Source organism: Dermacentor variabilis, chromosome 11, assembly GCF_050947875.1.
Source record: "Dermacentor variabilis isolate Ectoservices chromosome 11, ASM5094787v1, whole genome shotgun sequence".
NCBI classification, from domain to species: Eukaryota; Metazoa; Arthropoda; class Arachnida; order Ixodida; family Ixodidae; genus Dermacentor; species Dermacentor variabilis.
In genome coordinates, this window is record NC_134578.1 from 4,199,093 (window position 1) to 4,217,499 (window position 18,407).

At 47.2% G+C, this 18,407-nt stretch overlaps 1 protein-coding gene and 1 pseudogene across 1 annotated transcript in view; one reads left to right on the forward strand and one right to left on the reverse strand.

Annotated features, from left to right (window-relative positions):
* pxb (putative Hedgehog signaling attenuator pxb) overlaps nt 1–18,407 on the forward strand; it is a 302,842-nt gene that overhangs the window by 62,650 nt on the left and 221,785 nt on the right. The window lies entirely within an intron of this gene.
* Nucleotides 3,944–5,784, reverse strand: LOC142564437 (uncharacterized; annotated as a pseudogene).

Consider the following 18,407-nt stretch of genomic DNA (forward strand, 5'->3'; position numbering starts at 1 on the left):
GCCTTCTTTTTTTCTATGTTCACCCGGCAAGGCTTGCATCCGTGCCTGCGGTGTCGTCTCTGTGTCGGAGAGGAAAACGCCTCCGAGGCTGGTTGATTTATCTTCTTTTCTTTTTTTTTTTCTTTCTTACTATCATCTCAGTCTGCCAGCAGCGGACTATTGCCTGGCGGCGGGTGCCCATGTTTTGTGTTCCGGAAATGAAACGCTCTGCTCGGCTCTCATCGACTGTTTTAGTCCGTTCAGCGACTTCTTTTGTTTTTATTGATATAGTTTCTTTTTGTCTGTCGCGTTCTTCTTCTTTTTTTTTTTTTTGAAAGTGTTTGCTGCTACTCGGCATGTTTCTCCGCTGGTGCTGCTGCTGTAAAATCGGAACACCAGTTTACGATGGCTTTGGATCGAATGATGCCACGGGCGGAATATTTCCTTCCACGGGAGAGAATGAAAGCTCCTAAACTCGGCCGTATTCTGTAGGACGCTATTTAAGCGATAGCAGGCGGGCCCAATCGAGGCGAAGTGTGCACTGCGCCAATAAGGAAGGAAACAGCTGAACTGTGTTCAAACAGCTATTCTTGCGCATTTATAAGTGATGACCCCTCTCATTGCAGTGCTTGTTGTACAGTTTGAACAATGTGTACAGCAAGTACAACTATTTGAACCGGCTTTGAGCGAAAGTCTGCTATACGCTATTTCATGTTGTCGTGCCGCCGGACGACCGACCCATGTTCGTCCGAAGCTCAACTGAGGTCTCTTCTACCATTCTGACGTCATCGCTGGTGCCTCCGCGGCGTGTACTCGCCTTCCCGCTGCGAGAATAACGGCTCGGTTCTGTGCTTTAAACTTTAGCTCCCCATGTAAGTGCGCGGGACATCTGTGCTGCGCTGCATTTGATGGGGTTTGTTGCATTACAAAGAAAGAATTCAAAAGGAACCGACTGCAGCAAGCACATCGATCAATATTGTTATGTTTATATTTTTCAAATATTTCTGAAAAAAGAATATCAAGTGTACAACTATTTAGCTCAGCAGCGAAAAATGATATTGCCCAGTCCTCCTGTTAGACGATGTTACAGCGCTCGTGCTTGTTCATCCTGTGTTACGTCATTGTTTCGAAAAGCGCTGCGATATTCCATCATGACTAACCGACTAGCCCACCAGTACGTGTTAAGCGCGATATTGCAATTCTGTAACATCCACCTGCAGTTAGGATAAGTAATGCGGACAAACCTGATTTGTTATACGTGACCATATATGTACCACCAATTTCTGAACGGGGCTTTTGCAAAACTCGTAAAATTCTTGAACAGAACTGTGATAGCCTTTTTGGTGCAGAGTTACGGATTGATAAACTTTGTGGTTCAATGTTTTTTTAATTAGTGTTATCGATTTTCGGCAAGCTATGTAACAAATTAGAGGCCTTAAATTATAGTCCTGCTTCCTTCACAGAGAGTAAAATTAGCATTTCCTCTTAAATACAACAAATTTCATTCCGACTGGTTAAGCGCTTGTCCTGTAGTAATACGTCTCACTAATAATAATAATACGTCTCAGTAAAATAGTAATGGGCACAATAAAGTGCCAGCTCGCTTTGTGCTTCGTAGCCCGTCAGGTGACGACACCCGCTTGGCAACGAGTCGCTGAAAATGCGCTAAGCTCGGCACTTCGTTGTGGTTCTTGAATCGCCCCTCTCATTTCGGTGGGGGGGGGGGGGAAGGGGGACAGAACCGGCAGCGCATTGTCTCACTGTTGCTCCTTTCGCTTGTTCTTGTGTTTGCACGCCTGCCTTTGCGCGCACCACGAACCCATATAACAACTTGCTCAACTTTCAGTCGCTACGAGTCAAGTGTTTATTTCAAAAAGCATGTATCCTGGGGTTATGTTATCTTCACGTGGTAAGAAACGTATCAGCACGGCGTCTCGGGTTTTAGAACAAGGTGGACAGGGGAGCCTTCTTCAATTACGATTAAGTATAGAGTAATGGAAATGTCTACAATACGATGTGCTTGCGAAAGCGCTTGCGCTTGTACACCCCTTTATCGTGTTCTCGTTTCTCTGCTGCGGCGCTAACGATTATATATTTACGTGACTCTGGACTATAGCGGAAGAAAGGTGTTCCCGCATGTTGTGTTGTGGGCTGCGGCGCTTATATAGGCACCGCAGCACTGGAAGCAACAAGAGCTGCACCACCACCACCGTTTATGGAAAGCAGAATACGTTGTTGGGCAAGTTGGTTCATTTTATTTGGAAAGATTGGATGCGCTTTGTAGACGATCACAAGGAAGATCGCCTGTCCGTCTTCTTCCTTGTGATCGTCTACAAAGTGCATCCAATGTTTCCAAATACATTTATGGAAAGACAAAAACCAAGTCCATTCTGGGCACGTTACTTGCTGCATTTAAGCTGACTGTGGTACCTAATTTTGCACTAAGTTGCGCATATATTCCGACAGCAGTATATATATATATATATATGGCCATGTTCAGATAAGAACGGTAATCGAGGTCCCATGACCATTTTTTGTTTTCAATGAAATTTTTATATCTGATGGGCAAATGTGTCCACACAAAGGAATGAACCTTAGTTTTGCAAGAAACTTCGTAGTTTTCTCGGAAAAAAATCGTTTGTCACAAGAGGTGGAGAACGTCGTTTTTGACACTTCGCAAAGTTGCAAGTTTGGAGCCTCACTGCATGCACAATAAATTTTTTCCGCACATAAGTATTTTTTCGCTACCTCTTTGCAATATGTACTATACGAATAAATAAAAAAAGCATTTTTTCGCTGTGTCAATCTTCTAAATAAAATATCGCAAACTTCGCTTCCGGAGCTATGCGGTGCAAAAAAGGCACTTTTCAGGGCAGCCTCAGGACAAGATGCGTAAAGATCTCCACACTGAATCTTTTTCTCAGTATTTTCCAGCTACTTTTACTCACTTTAGGCAAGTTTTGTAGTTCTACGCTTGGCAGATATTTTTCAATATGGCCTCAAATTTGGCCGAAGTTCAAAAACGTCAAAAAGTGACAATTTTGCCTTGGATTTAAAAAAAAACATCATCATCAAATTTCATTAAAATTTGCCTGAATAATCCTCAATACTCGATAATATTAGGGTAGCAAAAAAGTGTTGCATTATATTGTTTGAAAGTATGAAAATGAATACAAAACTGAGCTCATGTTTTTGTTATCTAGAGTTGCTTTTTACTGCCTCTTAGAAATAGTAGCTCTCAGAAATTTGTTTTAGCACTAACTGAACTTGGTTACATTTTGTTTACCACAATATCCGAACCATCCTCAATGTTTGTAGAGCTTCTACTCGCTTGTTAGCTGCGTTCTTGATGCGTCAAAATGGGAATAAATTTGCGATTTCACCTGATGTCTCAAGAACTGGCTGGCGGCGGTCAAACGTTTTTTGTATTGCCTAATTTATCATCCGAAGTTACATTGGTATGTAATCGATTCTTTAAAAATATTAGATCATTTATCGGTGCTTAGAAAAGTTTTTGTATATAAAAATGAATATTAATGTGTTCCTGAAGCCGACGTTTCCGCACCTGCATCTGTTTACCTCTGTGTTCAATGGTTCTACAGGGCACTGTCAGGAGACAAAACGTCGTCTTCTGAGGGGGACAATTCATCTGCAAGGTTTTTAATCAGCAGGAGTTTTAATCAAGACACAATTTACAAATGGTATGCCGTTTTATGTGCAGATTGCAATTCAGAAAATCGTAACAAGAAATAAACGGCAGCAGTTGACTTCGGTATGCGCACAGTATATTGTCTATTCATTATAAAATATGAAGACGCCAAATAAACAGACACACACACGAGAAGAGTCTTCTCTTGTGTGTGTCTGTTTATTTGGCGTTTTCATATTTTATAATTAACAGCTACCAACTAGCCCAACAAGAAGTGCTTTTAAGTATATTGTCTAGCCCGAAGCAAAAACCAGATCACAGTCTCTTCCATTCCGAAGCAGCGCTGGAGGCCACGTAAAATGCACTGCCTTCATTTGATTGAACGTACTTCCACATGTGGAGCGTCTGAACTCCAGGCACTTTCTTTGCCGTTTTCCATTCTTCCTTCTTCATTTCGCGAAAGTCTGCAAGCTCCCTCTGTGGGAGCTCCAGAATGGTGATGTTCTTTAGCGTTCCTTGAATTGCGTCCACGAAGCCGCTGGCTGTTTGTATGGCCTCACTTGCAGGCTTCCGCAAGTTGTGGTGTGATGCTCGATGTTTCACAAGCCCACCAACGCCGTCGCAAGCATTTTTGCCGTGTCCAGTGGCCGAAAACATCCATTTCGTCTCTTGACATTCACTGCGTTGTAGCTCATGAAACTGATATTTATTCTTGAAGTGAGCGGGAGCCCCGTCGCTCACATGTGTTACCTTGGTGTAGATTGGCGTGTTATCTTCGAGGTGTGCTTTGATTTTCGACAGAGCCAAACACGCATGAGCTGAATCATGAGACATATCGTCGGAAATAACGGCGTAGTTCCGAGTCGATTTTCTTGACGTGACAATGCAGGTAAACACGGTGACCTGCTTTTTCTGCCAATGGTACGCTTGTACTGCGTCCGGAAGCACAACTGTCCAGTTTTCGGTGAAATCAAAATGCAAAACAATTGCACCTCTCTCGCAGCTCTGTTTTTCTTCATGTATTGCTTTTGCTTGCACAGATCTGATATAGTTGTGGGGAATCCATTTCGTGGTCATTCTTAGAAATTCTCTCATAAATGATGAAGCGGTCAGTTTTTTTAACTAGCTCACCGTATTCCCATGAAGCAATCAACACCTCGTCCTCGCTGCTCATATCAAAATTTTCCAAAGTGAAAATGCCATCCTGTGGACAGTGCTCACAATTCCTGAGGAAACATGACGCAGTAGGTTCCCGGCATACGCAGAGACTCTGCATATCATCGGGAGAAAGCGACCTTCCGGAGGCGTTCTGCAGTCCCACGAGGCACAACTGAAAGTTTGCACAGCACACGCAAACACACACTTGCCACTGTGGCGAGCATTTCACCCACTTAGGACGCAAGGATATAAATTTTGTGAGGCCAACCTGGGAGGCAGGGTGAGCTTGCTTGTAGAGGCGGAATGCTTCTCGCAAGGACCGCGTCATGAACCGTTTAGGTACCCATTCCTTCTCTCCCTCCTTTTCGATTCTCACAACATCCTTTTTGTTCGGTGTCTGTCTAGAGCAATCGAGTTCATCCATGGTGTAATATTCTAAAACGGTGGTAATGTCTTCGTGTTGTAGCTTACATCTTGTATATCGCTCCTGTGTTGACCATACGCCTTCTTCATCCACCATCTTCGATTTTTGAATAACGTACCTCGTTGCCTCTGGAATAACTTCCTGCACATATTTCACGGTTAGGTTGCGTGGTAGCAGTGTCAGCAGCTGGCAACGCTCTTGAAAGGACGTACACCTATTGTAGGCAGCATGTAGGTTGTCTTCCCAGCTGCTGCATTGCGCACACTTTTCTTGTGACTCACGCGAAGTCTCTGGGATATTATATGCTGCCTGTATCCCCGATCGTATTTTCGTCACCATAGCTCTTGCCACCTCTTCCTGCTTTCGCTTTGCATAGGAAAGTCGGAGGCGTTTTTTTAGAGCGCTCGGTGGCTTTAGGGGCGAGATTTCGGAGGTAAGGCTGACACTGGAGTTTAAATTTTCTACGATTTCTTCTCCAGGGCGGAATTCTTCGAATGTTTCGGTTGACTCTGCCTGCATATTATCTATGTCTTCCTTGAACCGACGGTAACAATTCTGACAGATGAAGTCACTTTCTCGTACTTGGAGAGCTTCTTCGGGAAGTAGGACTTTCTTGAGAGCAGCGACATTGAGGGTCTTTACACTGCGAAAATTACGTCCTTTTTCAATTCTCTGTTTGTGCCTTTTTGAGTAGTCGGCACAAAACGTTCGCCGCGGAAATCTCTTCATGAATGCAAAAGCTCACCGCTTCCGAAGATTATCGTAGGACAGAGGAGCAGGTGACGGATGCAGGGCCCAGGGCTGCTTTTCCAAAAAAAAAGGAGATGGACAGATGGGTGGAATTTTAACACAGGATGCCCGCCGTCGACACTGACGCTGGTTCGGTCTGGCGTACGAGCTGAGACTGAGATACCAAGTATGCTTGTCGTGGGAGCCTTCGAGCACAGAGAAACCACGTGAGTACAGAAAACGACCCCACCGTCTACCAGGCCTGCAAAACGACACGCGAAACTCGAGATCCGAACAACATCCGCTCATCGGGCCTGTCTCGGTCGAAGGTCCAAGGCTGAGGTATAACTGCCAGGCATTCGGTGCGTTGCGATGGAAAGATGATAGTGGCGGCTAAAGCCTCGGTGCGGTGGTGGCATACATGGTGCTATGAAATTCAGGGTCGCGCCGGGCGTTATATAGCTATAGGAGCGGCTGCCAAGCGCGGTTCATCCATGGAGCGGCGGCAGCTCGTTAAAGGCATCTTGAGAGTAGCGACGGGTGCATTAAATGTTTGCATAAACGACCACTAACCACACGTCACTCCAAAATAACGTTCTCAAATATGCTTACAATAAGTTAAGTCCCACTGTTAGAAGAGTACGAAAGCGAATAGGAGCTTTAGACCTTTGATTGTAAGACAGAAAAACACTTAAAAATTACACTTATGAACTCTGCAACTGTAGCGTTTAGAATTTACCCACAAAAAGACAATACTAAATCCAGCTTCTCACGATAGCGCATCCTAAGAGAAAATACTGAGGAATCGTAGGGATTGAAATCATGAACTCAGTTTTGTATTCATTTTCATACTTTAAAACAATATAATGCAACACATTTTTGGTACCTTAATATTGTCGAGTACTGAGGATTATTCAGGAAAATTTTAATAAAATTCGATGATGTTGTTTTTTTTTAAATCCAAGGCAAAATTGTCACTTTTTTGACGTTTTTGAACTTCGGCCAAATTTGAGGCCATATTGAAAAATATCTGTCAAGTGTAAAACTACAAAACTTGCCTAAAGTGAGTAAAAGTAGCTGGAAAATACTGAGAAAAAGATTTAATGTGGAGATCTTTACGCATCTTGCCCTGAGGCTGCCCTGAAAAGTGCCTTTTTTGCACCGCATAGCTCCGGAAGCGAAGTTTGCGATTTTTTATTTAGAAGATTAACTTAGCAAGAAAAAGTTTTTTTATTCGTTCGTATAGTACACGTTGAAAAGAAGTAACGAAAAAGTACTAATGTGCGGAAAAAAATTATTGTGCATGCAGTGAGGCTCCAAACTTGCAACTTTGCGAAGTGTCAAAAACGACGTTCTCCACCGCTTCTGACATACAATTTTTTTCTGAGAAAACTACGAAGTTCCTTGCAAAACTAAGGTTCATTCCTTTGTGTGGACACATTTGCCCATCAGATATAAAAATTTCATTAAAAACAAAAAATGGTCATGGGACCTCGATTACCGTTCTTATCTGAACATGCCCATATATATATATATATATATATGTGTGTGTGTACACGTGTGTGTGTGTGTGTGTGTGTAAGAATAAAGAGAACGTCGCCGACGTAGCAAAATAAAGCACCGAGCGCGAGTGTGTCCGCGCTCAGTCGCACGTCCATGAAACGCACCGGCTTGTGCACACACGTGCACGCGTGCCTCCACTGCGCCGCGATCAAAGCAGTGAATTATTGAGGGAAGTGTTGGCGCAACTTCGCGTATCGGCCGCTCTAAATTGGAACGCGCGTTGCCATAGAGACGGGCCCTGTGCGTGCCTCGCGTATGCACACCTTGCAGCGATGGCATTCAAAAACGCGTGCTTGCAGCGACTTCAGCTTTTAACGAGCGCCGGTTTGCTCTTCGCCTCGCTTCGTTATATGCGCGCCGGCGAAGAGGAAGCGTCGTGCGTTCGCCCGTCGTCATGGAACGGCGCCGTCTCGCACGGAGAGGCGGGTGCGAGCGGGCACTAGCCGCGTCTATCTTACGGGGCCCGCATATTCCGCGGCGAAATACGAGCCGAATGGTGTTTTGTTTGGTGTGCTGCTAAGCGACGGCCACGTATGCAACATTTAAGCCGTGGCTTAGTCGTTGGCATCGGGAGGGGGACGCAGCAAGAACCACGCCGAAAGTGCGCTGCAAACGCGTTCTTGTTATACCGTGTGGCCCAGCTGATCTTAGCCAAGCTGTTCAACGGAAAGATGGAGAGAAGAAGGAAATTTGAAAAACAAAGTGCACAATATAATTATAAGGTCTACGGGGCTCGGTCGTCAGAACAGCTTGGCTAGTGTTAGCTGGGACACCCTATATATAGTAGTTGTGGCTTAGACGTGACAGCAAGGAGCCTGGCAGTAGTAGGACAATGGGGAACATCGCTAACAGTGCGAGCCGATTGCATACGCCAACAAAGACAGACGAGTGCCCTCTCCCTCATTATGCCCGTTCGGGCGCTGTAAGCATTGTAAATAAATAAATTGTGACGTCACTTGGCATGGTGCCGGATGGTAAGACGGCTGCCACTATCGACGATACGGGACGGTGCCTGGCGATCGCAAAAATGCGGTTCAGCTTCCTGGCTTCCACTACTTTGAACCGCTTTAGTAAGTCGCACGCATGCACCCGTGGCTGCTCTAGCTCTCTGAAGTTCTCGCTGATGTTCCGGAAACAGCAACGAGCTTTCTTTATGCACTTCTCTGCTTAATATGCTTGCTTTGTGCAAGTATCACCTATTACGTGCAGACATGAAAACAAAGCGTGTGCCAGTATTTTGTTCGCTTACCAAATTCTGAGGTCTTACGTACGAAAATAACGGGGTGCGCGTGCCGTTGTAGGAGGCTCCGGATTAACCTTGACCGGCTGGGGGTCTCTTAACGTGCACCTAGACCGAAGTGCAGATGCGTTTCGCGCACTTCGCCCCCAGAGAAATGCGGCTGCCAAGGCCAGGAACTAACAGGCGACTTCAGCAGCGCAATGCCAGAGCTCACTCGGCTACCGCAGCAGGTTCTATAGTTCTTTATTCGGTCTGCATATATTGGTTTTTACGTACGCCCCAAATACAGTTTTCACAGAGTGCCTTCGGAATTCCGCCATGTTGGCCTAGCGTAAACGGCGGTGTCGATTAAGGCTTGCGGTGAGTGATGCACACCCAACCAGTGGGCGAGTCGCCGACGCTCGGAAGTGAACGGGAAGCGGCAGTGTGAATCGGGTGAGAAGGAGGCACAGTCCGCGTGCCGCGTCAGCTCGAGGATGGGCCACCTGATCTCAATTAAGGCCACGGGGGCGTGCGCCTTCTGCGCAACCCGAGCCCGGAGGGGCCCTCTCGAGCGCGCTCTTCTTTCGCGGACGTCGGCGCGCACTGGGTGGACACAGCGAGGGAGGCGGATGCGAGGCGCTCGCAGTGCGCGCTCTTCGAAGAAACGACGTCCGCGTCTGTGCTAAACACAAAGGCAGCGCAGCCGCCACGAGAGTGCGCCATCCTTGCAGTCACTGTGCTCGTGCAAACAGCTGGGACGTAGCGGAGAAACCGCCAAACTGCGTGAAACTCCTTTGATACTGTGGTAACCGCGACCCTTCGTTACGAGGGGCGACAAGCGCCAGTTGCTGCGAGTACGAAGCGGCCACCTTGGATGTCGTCTGCCCTGCTGCGGTTCTGTTCTCCTTGTTTCGCGACCCCTCTGAAACGGCTCGCACGTAGCCGGCGGGCAAGGCGGACTCCCACTTTCCTTCGGTGAACGTTTCGGAAAGTTTGATTACCCTGAACGGTCGCGACGCCTGTCCTTCCGAAGCGTTTCTGCCAGCACTGTCGAACGACTACTTACTGACTGACTTATCTGCCAGTTGGTCGATTTGATGCTCGCCTTCGTATGTAAACTTGTGTCGGCGTGTACCCGTGGCCGCCAGCGTTCCGTAACACGTGACCGACTGTTGGTCACCGAGGACGCGTGACCAGCACGCGACGAGGCGGAAGCGGCCCTACCGGTGCACCCGTCCTCCTCCGTTTCGTGACGGCGGTCAATTTCTATCGCTCCCTCGCGCGCACCAGAATCGCCTGTGCTCGTTCTTTCGTGCGCTCCCCGCGTACGCGCCATCGTCCATCGGAGAGGACGCATCGCGAGCAAAAAAGTCCCGTTTATTCCGCTCTAAACTCGCGCACACGCCTGTCTCGTTGGAACGCAAGAAAAAGTAAATAAACAAGGCGCCTTTATACGCGGCCGCAACGTCGAGAGGACGAACACGATACGTGACTTGCGGTGCATGGGATGGCTCCCAGTGGAGGAGCCTTCTTCCCCCCCCCCCCCTCTGTTTCTTCTCCCTTTCCATTCACAGTGTCTCTTTTTCGATCCATCCGACGGTTGCGAAGAGAAGCCCCTTTCGCGTGGGGGAATTTTCTGACGATCGTGAACATACGAGGCAAGTATGGGAAGCTAACGATCTGGCCAGGAAGTTCACAAATCTATTAAAGCCAAAGAGAGAAGCTAGTAGAAAAAAGTAAAAACAGAGCGGGGTCTCGGAAGAACCGCTCTCTGGGAGGCAAACAAGACGGCGAATCTGTTGGAGCACCATGACGCATGGTCGGGATGAGCTGGCCCGAGAAAAGAACGAAGCCGCGCCCGACTGCGGTGGGCAACCGCCGCGTTTGCTTCTCTTTCTGCGAGTTCAATTCAGGGCGCACCTGGATTCGAGTTGAGAAGCCGGGGCTCGTAGGATCGCTCTCTCGTTGTCTGCGTCTTTACGAGAACGCACGGAAGGACCACCGGAAAAAGGGAAAAGAAAAGAAAAACAAAAAAAAGGGGGAGTCAAGATAAAAAAAACGAGAGAGAGAGAGAGAGAGAGAGAGTTGCGGTTTTGTAGGAGCAGGTGCGGTTGCGGATGAGGCGGGAGATGTTCATTATTAATTCGTTTCCCCTCAAAGCGGTCGCCTTCGGTCAGACCACTTATGTTCCTAAACGCCGATCGTGATGGCACTCCTGCCTCTGCTCGGTCTCTTGCCTGCGTGCTTGCTTCTTTCGGTGTAGCTGCGCGCGCTCGTGGAAACGGCGTTCCGGGGGCACCTTCTCGGCTACACACGCAGTTGGGTGCTTCGGCTCCGTCACCTGCGCTGCGCGGAAAAGAAGCAGTCGAGAGAAAAAAGAACCGGCTTTCTTATTGTCCGGCGAGTACGTTCGCCGTGAGCAGGGCTCAACCTGCTTTTTTCTTTTTCGTTCGAGCGAGAAAAATGTAAAGCAAATGCAAGAATGCCAGAGTGAGTAATGGTACTAGAATCCGGATGGACGAATTTTTGCGCGTTTCACGCGTGGCACTTAATTACGGTTTGACCCACTTCTCTCGCACGGTGGCGGTCTCGTTTGGGCGCTTTGCTTGCGTACGTGCTCGAAAAGGCGAGGATGCTTACACCTTAATTACGAAGGATGGCGCGGGACGTCATGAATCTACTCTGCCGGGGACAACTTCTCGCGTAGCTCGCGGTGCGCTCGTTTTTCTTTTGTTAACGCGCATGGCTGCTGAAATGCGGCTACTTCGGCGCATCGCCGCCAATGTCTCGGTCGTGACTCGTCGCTCGGCCACGTATGGGGTGTTCTAGCCACTGAACTCGGGGACAGACAGTACGACCGCGAGCGCATTTTACAATAAAGGGTATGGAAAGAAATGTCGAGGTACGGCATTCATAGTTTAGATATGTTGCGTAAGATAAAGCTTTCACCGCCAGAGTTTACTAGTGTCTATTGTGGACCAAATAAAGTTGTTTCACTCACTCACTCACCATCATAGTAGCTCTACGTGTATAGCTAGCGGTTGATGAAGGCCTAAAAAAAAAAAATCAATTTCACCTCATTTCACCTGTTCGGTGAACTGCGGGCAATTTTGTGAAATTCTATGTTAAAATAAGATAGTTGGCCTGCCTTTTGAATGCGGTAAATATACCCCAAGAGGTGTAGCCTCTCGCATTCAGCTTTCACGAGTGTGTGGTACGGCAGCCTGTTCGGACCTCGTACGCTGGGTGCAAGTTTGCACACTGCGCTGGCGCTTCCGAGGAAGAGCTGTCCGTGGCGGGGAGGAAAGAAAGGAGCGAGGAGACAATAGAGAGGCGTATCCCAAGGGAATAAATGGGAGAAGCAGATAAAATAAGAGGTCGGTTGGTCGAGTAGTGAATGTTAGATGACGTAGCAAGCAGAGGTGGCCAATACCGGCGCGAGAGCCTTTCTTCTTCTCCTTCCGATTTTCACGTTCGTCTTGTTCTGGAGGAACTCGTCGCCGGATTCACTCCTGCGTTCCTTCATTGCCACTCGTCTTGGCGATCTGTGCTCATAATATATCAACGCGTCAGCATAGATGAAGTGGTCCCGTTCGGCCGCCACCTCATGCTTCATGCAGAGAGGTGACGTCACCTCGGTGCTTCTCCGCTTGGCGTGCGACGAAAAACGCTCTCGCAGATTATTATTATTATTATTATTATTATTATTATTATTATTATTATTATTATTATTATTATTATTATTATTATTATTATTATATGGCGTGTGCCAGCACTCAGATCTTAGGGTTTGTTGCTGGTCACGGTGAATAAATGATTGATTGAGTATTATTAACGCTGCTTTCTTATCTTAAATACTGCTCTCGTGTTTCCTGTTCTCGATGAAACGCTTCATAACGAACGTTTGGGGTGAGCAAGCTCTCTCTCTCTCTCTCTCTCCTCAATTTTGTCCGCTTTCCTACAAGTTTCGGGCCGAGCAAAATCTGCAGCCATCGATTCTCTTGAGTGAATGAGATTCCCGCCGTCGACTTTTTAAAAAGGCGGCTTTGGGCGCAGCTTCTCTCGTGCACGTCTTCAACGGAAAGAAGCCTGCGTGGTCACGTGGCCTGCGAGTGTCACATTCGGTGATTAACGAACGTCGCTCGCTCGTCGTCTATACTCTTTTCAGCGGCCGCTGTGTGGTGCGACGCCATTGAGCAGGGAAGGGACCGCCGCCGCACAGGAGGAGGATGTTCCCGCTTCCCAGGGTTGCCAGATGCGCGAAGCTCGTCGCAGGCCTGTGGCTGTCAAACTGATGCGTGCAGCGTTGGCGAGGGCACGCCACTGTTGTTGCCAACGGACGTTCTCATTGGCTGGCACTCGCCACGAGCCGGCTTCCGACGTTTATTGTCAGCGCTTCATAAAAGTTAGCAAAGCTTGAGCCCTCTCGCAGCGATCGTCACACGGGAAAAAATCAGAGTAAAAAATAAATAAAACCTCGGTGTCTTTCGTAGATAACAAGGTTGATATCTGTATGCTTCTTTCTCATGGTGTTTCAGGAGTATATTTGTGGAACAAATGTTTCGGCTTGTCCTAAGGGGCCACCGGTTGACTGTCTTCTTGAAGGACTTTAGGAAATTTGGTCCTTATGTGGAGCCCACATTTTTTTGTTACTTGCGCAGTGCTTTCAAGGTATCGATCGTCACATGTAGTCCTCGTTTCTGTAAGTAACGGTCCTGCGCTTTCTTTCTTTCTTTCTTTCTTTCTTTCTTTCTTTCTTTCTTTCTTTCTTTCTTTTCATTGTCTTTGGTGGCCTACCGGTAAAGCCTTCCAGCTGGTTTCATGGGAAGGAACGGGTTGGTTGTTTTTTGCTTTTACGTCAGCAAACGTTTTACTCTGCAATAGCCGCTTCTACGCCACAGCAATTCCGTTAGATTATTTGGTTTCCTGCAATACTGCAGCTGTAAAGAGCTTTGCGAGTGGTTATGTTAGACAACATTGGGGAACAGTCGACCTGTATAGCAGCCGTTATTATAACATCATGATATTCATCCGGGTATGCAACCGAAGACACCGAGAACCCCTGTGTACGTAGACTTAGATGCACGCTAAAAGACCCCAAGGGGTCGAAATTATTCCCGAGTCCCACACTACGGTCTGCCTCATAATCAGATCGTGTTTTTGGCACGTAAACCCCATAATTTAATTAATTAGCGCCAATATGAAAGTTGCCAGCGGTGGTCATGATGACATTTGTGTACTCACATCAGGTTTTTACAATGTCATGAAGAACGTCACAAATGACTTTATGTCCTTTCGTATGCAGTACGTCTATGAGACTCGCATCGAAAGAAGGAAAGGATAAAGCAGTTACTCGGTGGCAGAGAAGCTGCGTTGCGTTAGACGCGGACGCACCATAAGCAATGCATCGCATTCCGCACATCTACCACAGTATAGAAGAAAGCGAGGGACACAGTTGCGGTTATCTCTTCCCATTTAGCATTGACCGGATTGGGCGCCACTCTTCGCCCCGCAGCCGTGTGCTCCCGAGCGCACTTCGTGCTTACAACATCGCTGCACCGTTTTGCTGAGCAGTGGTGGCAGGCCTCTCGCGGTATATACATGGCCTAAGGGTGGACCGGGCATGGACATCAAGCGCAGTCGCTCCTCCTTTTAGGCCGGCCTCGGAGGCCGATACAAAAGAGCGTATAGTCAAGGCGCTGGCGTGTCATTATTTTTTACATATTTCCTGCTTTCGTTTCTCTTTTCTCGGCTATCTTTTCACTATTCCTTGTCGAGCCACTGCCTCGTGTGTGTGTTCATCCCCGTGGCAGGGTCTCTCGTTTCACGTCTCGCTCCGCATCCGTCTGCGCAGAGAAAGGGGCGGCCGCTGACGCCATATTGGACTGTGACAGTTATGGCCGCTGAATGGCCACCCTGGCGGCGATCAGATTAATGAAGCGCGGAATGAGGGGCCGCGGCTTGAAAAGCGCCGCTCGAAAAGCGCCTTCCTCGCGTGTCTCGTCTCCCTTGAACGCCATTGATTCTCGAACTCGGCGCACTTTTGACGGGTTTGGTTTTGTTCGGAAATGTCTTTGAAAAGGCCGGGGTCAATCTGAGCACTGCAGTGTATACTAGTGGCGTAGCCAGAAATTTCGTTCGGGGGGGGGGGGGGGGGAAGGGGTGGGGCTCACATTGCAGCTCGACCTCCTTAAGAGGAAGCTTTAGCTCGTGTGCTCGCACTAAATACATGTAGAAGGAGAATTCGTTTTTCTCGGCAACCAATGCAATAAATTTGATGAGGCTAGTTGCATTTAAAAGAAAAAGTAAAATTTTAGTGACTGCTGGTTTCGAATTTTTCATCTAGGTTGTCAATTTTTTATTAAAAATTGACCAAAATCGCAAATTTTCAGAAAACGATACTATCAAGTTTAACACTCTAACTCAGCAATGAAAAATGGCATTACAATTCTGTGAATTGTACCTGATAGGACAAATACAGCGGAAAAAATTGCTATATTACACATGAATCTCAAGAAATTTAGCATTATGGAAATACAGCTTTCGCAGAACCCTTGTACACAACGTAACAAATTCACGTAAGATACGAGTTGACACATCAAATTTGTCCGCTTTGACTGTTATAATAGAAGCCGTTTACAGAACAGCGACATATATACTTGATGCAGAGCTATTAGTTTGTAAACGTCGTGCTTCTATTTTTTTGAGACTTTCGAGTTTTTCAAAATATTTTGAACAATGTTCAGGCCATAAATGGAAATTCCGCTTCCAACAAACACTAAAATTTAACTTTCTCTCTCAAATGCAACACATTTCATTAAAAGCGACCCAGAGGCCCTATAACGTAAAACTATTCTAATATGTTTTTATTCCAATCTCCTGACGTCAAATTCGCGTAACCGCCGACGCAGGCATCGGGCAGTCACCCGCAAGGTTGTCTGTACAGACCAATCAAACGCTCTGCTCGTTCATAGGAGGTCACTTTTGTTTGCTTGAAAAACGAATAACGTTGCCTACACTGAGCGGCCTGTCTTACCTAATTGGCTGACAAGAGGCGAGGAGCACCCTCAATTGGAGAGGGATTCGATGGGGCCGAGCCACTGCACTGAAAGTCGATAGCGGGATGAAGAATCTGGTGCCGGTGTCTGCGATTGGCCCGCTTTCCCTTACTTAGCATGCGGTGGCTGGTCGAAAATCGCGACGGCATGCAACGGAAGCTTTAGAATGACGCTAAAACGGATCCTCAGCAAAGAAGAGTTGGCAGAACGAGGTCGTAAACGTGCCGAAAGCGCTCGAAAACGTTACACGGCCACGCAAAAAGTTTTATTATACGCAAATAAACCCATGCTCTCCGGCAGGTGCGAGTAGCTCAGCGATCGGCGGCAGCCATCTTTTATTCCTTTCGGCATGGGGCAGCCTGCGGCTATTCCGAAAAAAATTCAATTTTGTTCGGCGTAATGATGCATCTTTAACGCGTACACATCACTTTGACGCGGTGAGTTTTTGCGGTTTTGTGACGTCGAGTGACAGGCAGGTGAAGTGGGTGCAGTCCAAAAGCTTTTGACCGATAGCCGAAGTCCAATGGTGGAAAGGCGTCGAATCAGAAATAACTATTTTTCTTTTGTTCTGTCCGATCATGCATAATCATTGTGTACACGTCGTTCAAGGCATTCACTGAAGATATGATCTAAATATACCCACCCCTCATGTAAAACCCCAAATGGGGTATTTGAGGTACCAATAAATAAATAAAATAAATATCAGATGGGAAGCTGTTGCGGTTTTCGTGACGTCGCGTCCCAGAGAGGCGACCTGGGGGGTGATACAGAAAATGTTTTTGACCATTCGCGTAGAGCTGATTGCAGAAATAGAATAAAAAAGTTTGGAATAGTTTTACGTTATAGCGCCCCAGAGGTTATCACAGAAAATCGTTTCTGCGTTTTACATGTATTCGAATAGTTGGGCCCGAGCTAAAGCTTCCTCAAACAATCTGTCTGGGGATCAAATACATGAATAATAACTGCGTGGCCATTGCCAAAGATGCTGCAAACGAATTCTTGAACACTACGCACTACAAAAACAAATAAAATATGTATTGTTTCACACAAGAATATACTTGTGTGTGCCGAAAATTGTGCCCAAGATAACTGATATCACCGCTTCCATGTTTTTGTATATTTAATAAGTAAATAAAATATCACACGAACTTTAGAACTATATCAGTTCGAAACGAGCAAAGCAGTGCATGCCGCTGATATGAAAAAATGTAAAGGCCATGAAATTAACAAGTTGAGGACAAAATGGTAATGAAACTTTGTCATTCAAGAACCTTGTTTAGATTCGTGTACATGTGCAACGGCCAGTGAAAAATCTCAATGACGCTGCCATTTGTTCCAATGTATTACGCAGGAGCAGCCGTCACCGGTCGTGTATCGTGAGTAATTGCACCGAAATTACACCCTCAACAGAGAGCAGGTATAAACAGCTGGAGTTCTGCAAAATATACGAGGGCGAGTCAAATGAAAGTGAGCCATTGCGAATATGACAACCGGGCTACTTTATTTAAATGTAGTCTCCATGAGCATTTAGACATTTGTCCCATTGTCTAACGAGTCGCGTCATTCCCGTCACATTGAACTCGTTGCGTTACTGCTTCAAAAAGTCTACAACTGACTCTTATTTATTGAAATATACGTATAAGTCTGCAATAAATCTACGTATCTAAAAAAAAGTCACTGTATATAATGCGTCAAACAAGGCAAATGAACATGTTGCGCAATCACAGATTCATAGAATCCTAGATCCCGCCCCCATTCCATCCACTCCCCCCGTTGTATCGCGCGCGACGGAAGGCGGCTCGCTTGCTCCGCACTTGTCCCTCTTGCGCGCGCAAGACTGAGGCGCCATCGTCGGCTCACCCCTTCCAGCCCCCCATCCCCCTCCCTACGCTTTCACTCGCACATACAGCATGCGGCGCGCGGTCATGACGATATTGCCCTTGGACTTTATACGAAACATGAGGGCGACGGCGACGGCAGGAATACGCTTGGAGTGTGCATATAATTGCTATCACAATACTATATAATAAGAGTATCCGGTAACTGAAGCGTCCCGTGGCCCATTACTTCCCTCAAAAAAAGTAACAAAATCGAACTTTCACCGTGCGATATTTCGCTGCGCCGCGACAATGTCCTTCTTTTTTCTTTTGTGGGCGGGGGTACCGAAATGAAAAAAACGCAAAGTATGTTGGCCACACTCGAATGCTTACTTTGGGCAAACAATGTGGCTACCGAATGAATATAGAAGAAAACGTGAGACGCTTAGTCCACCGAGAACCATACGAATACTGCTCAGTTCTTACACAGGCGAGACAGGACTTTCCGGAGAGGTTGCGCTCAAGCGAACGCGGTGCAATTGGTCGAGTCCCCACAGTAATGGCGGCGAGCGACCGTAGTTTCATTTTCTCGTCTGCTAGCCGGAAAGCGTTCAAAACTCTGCCAGGCGAAAATCCACTCTGCCAAAGAAAAGCGAAAGCGCACTGAAGTGCGGCGCGCGGTGGTGAGTGAGTGAGTGAAGTAACTTTATGTCGGTCCAGAGAAGACGCAGGGGAGACCCCGCGCCACCCGGCTAGTCCCACGTAGGGACCGCCAAGCCGAGCTTGACGGCCCGATCGCGGGCACTCT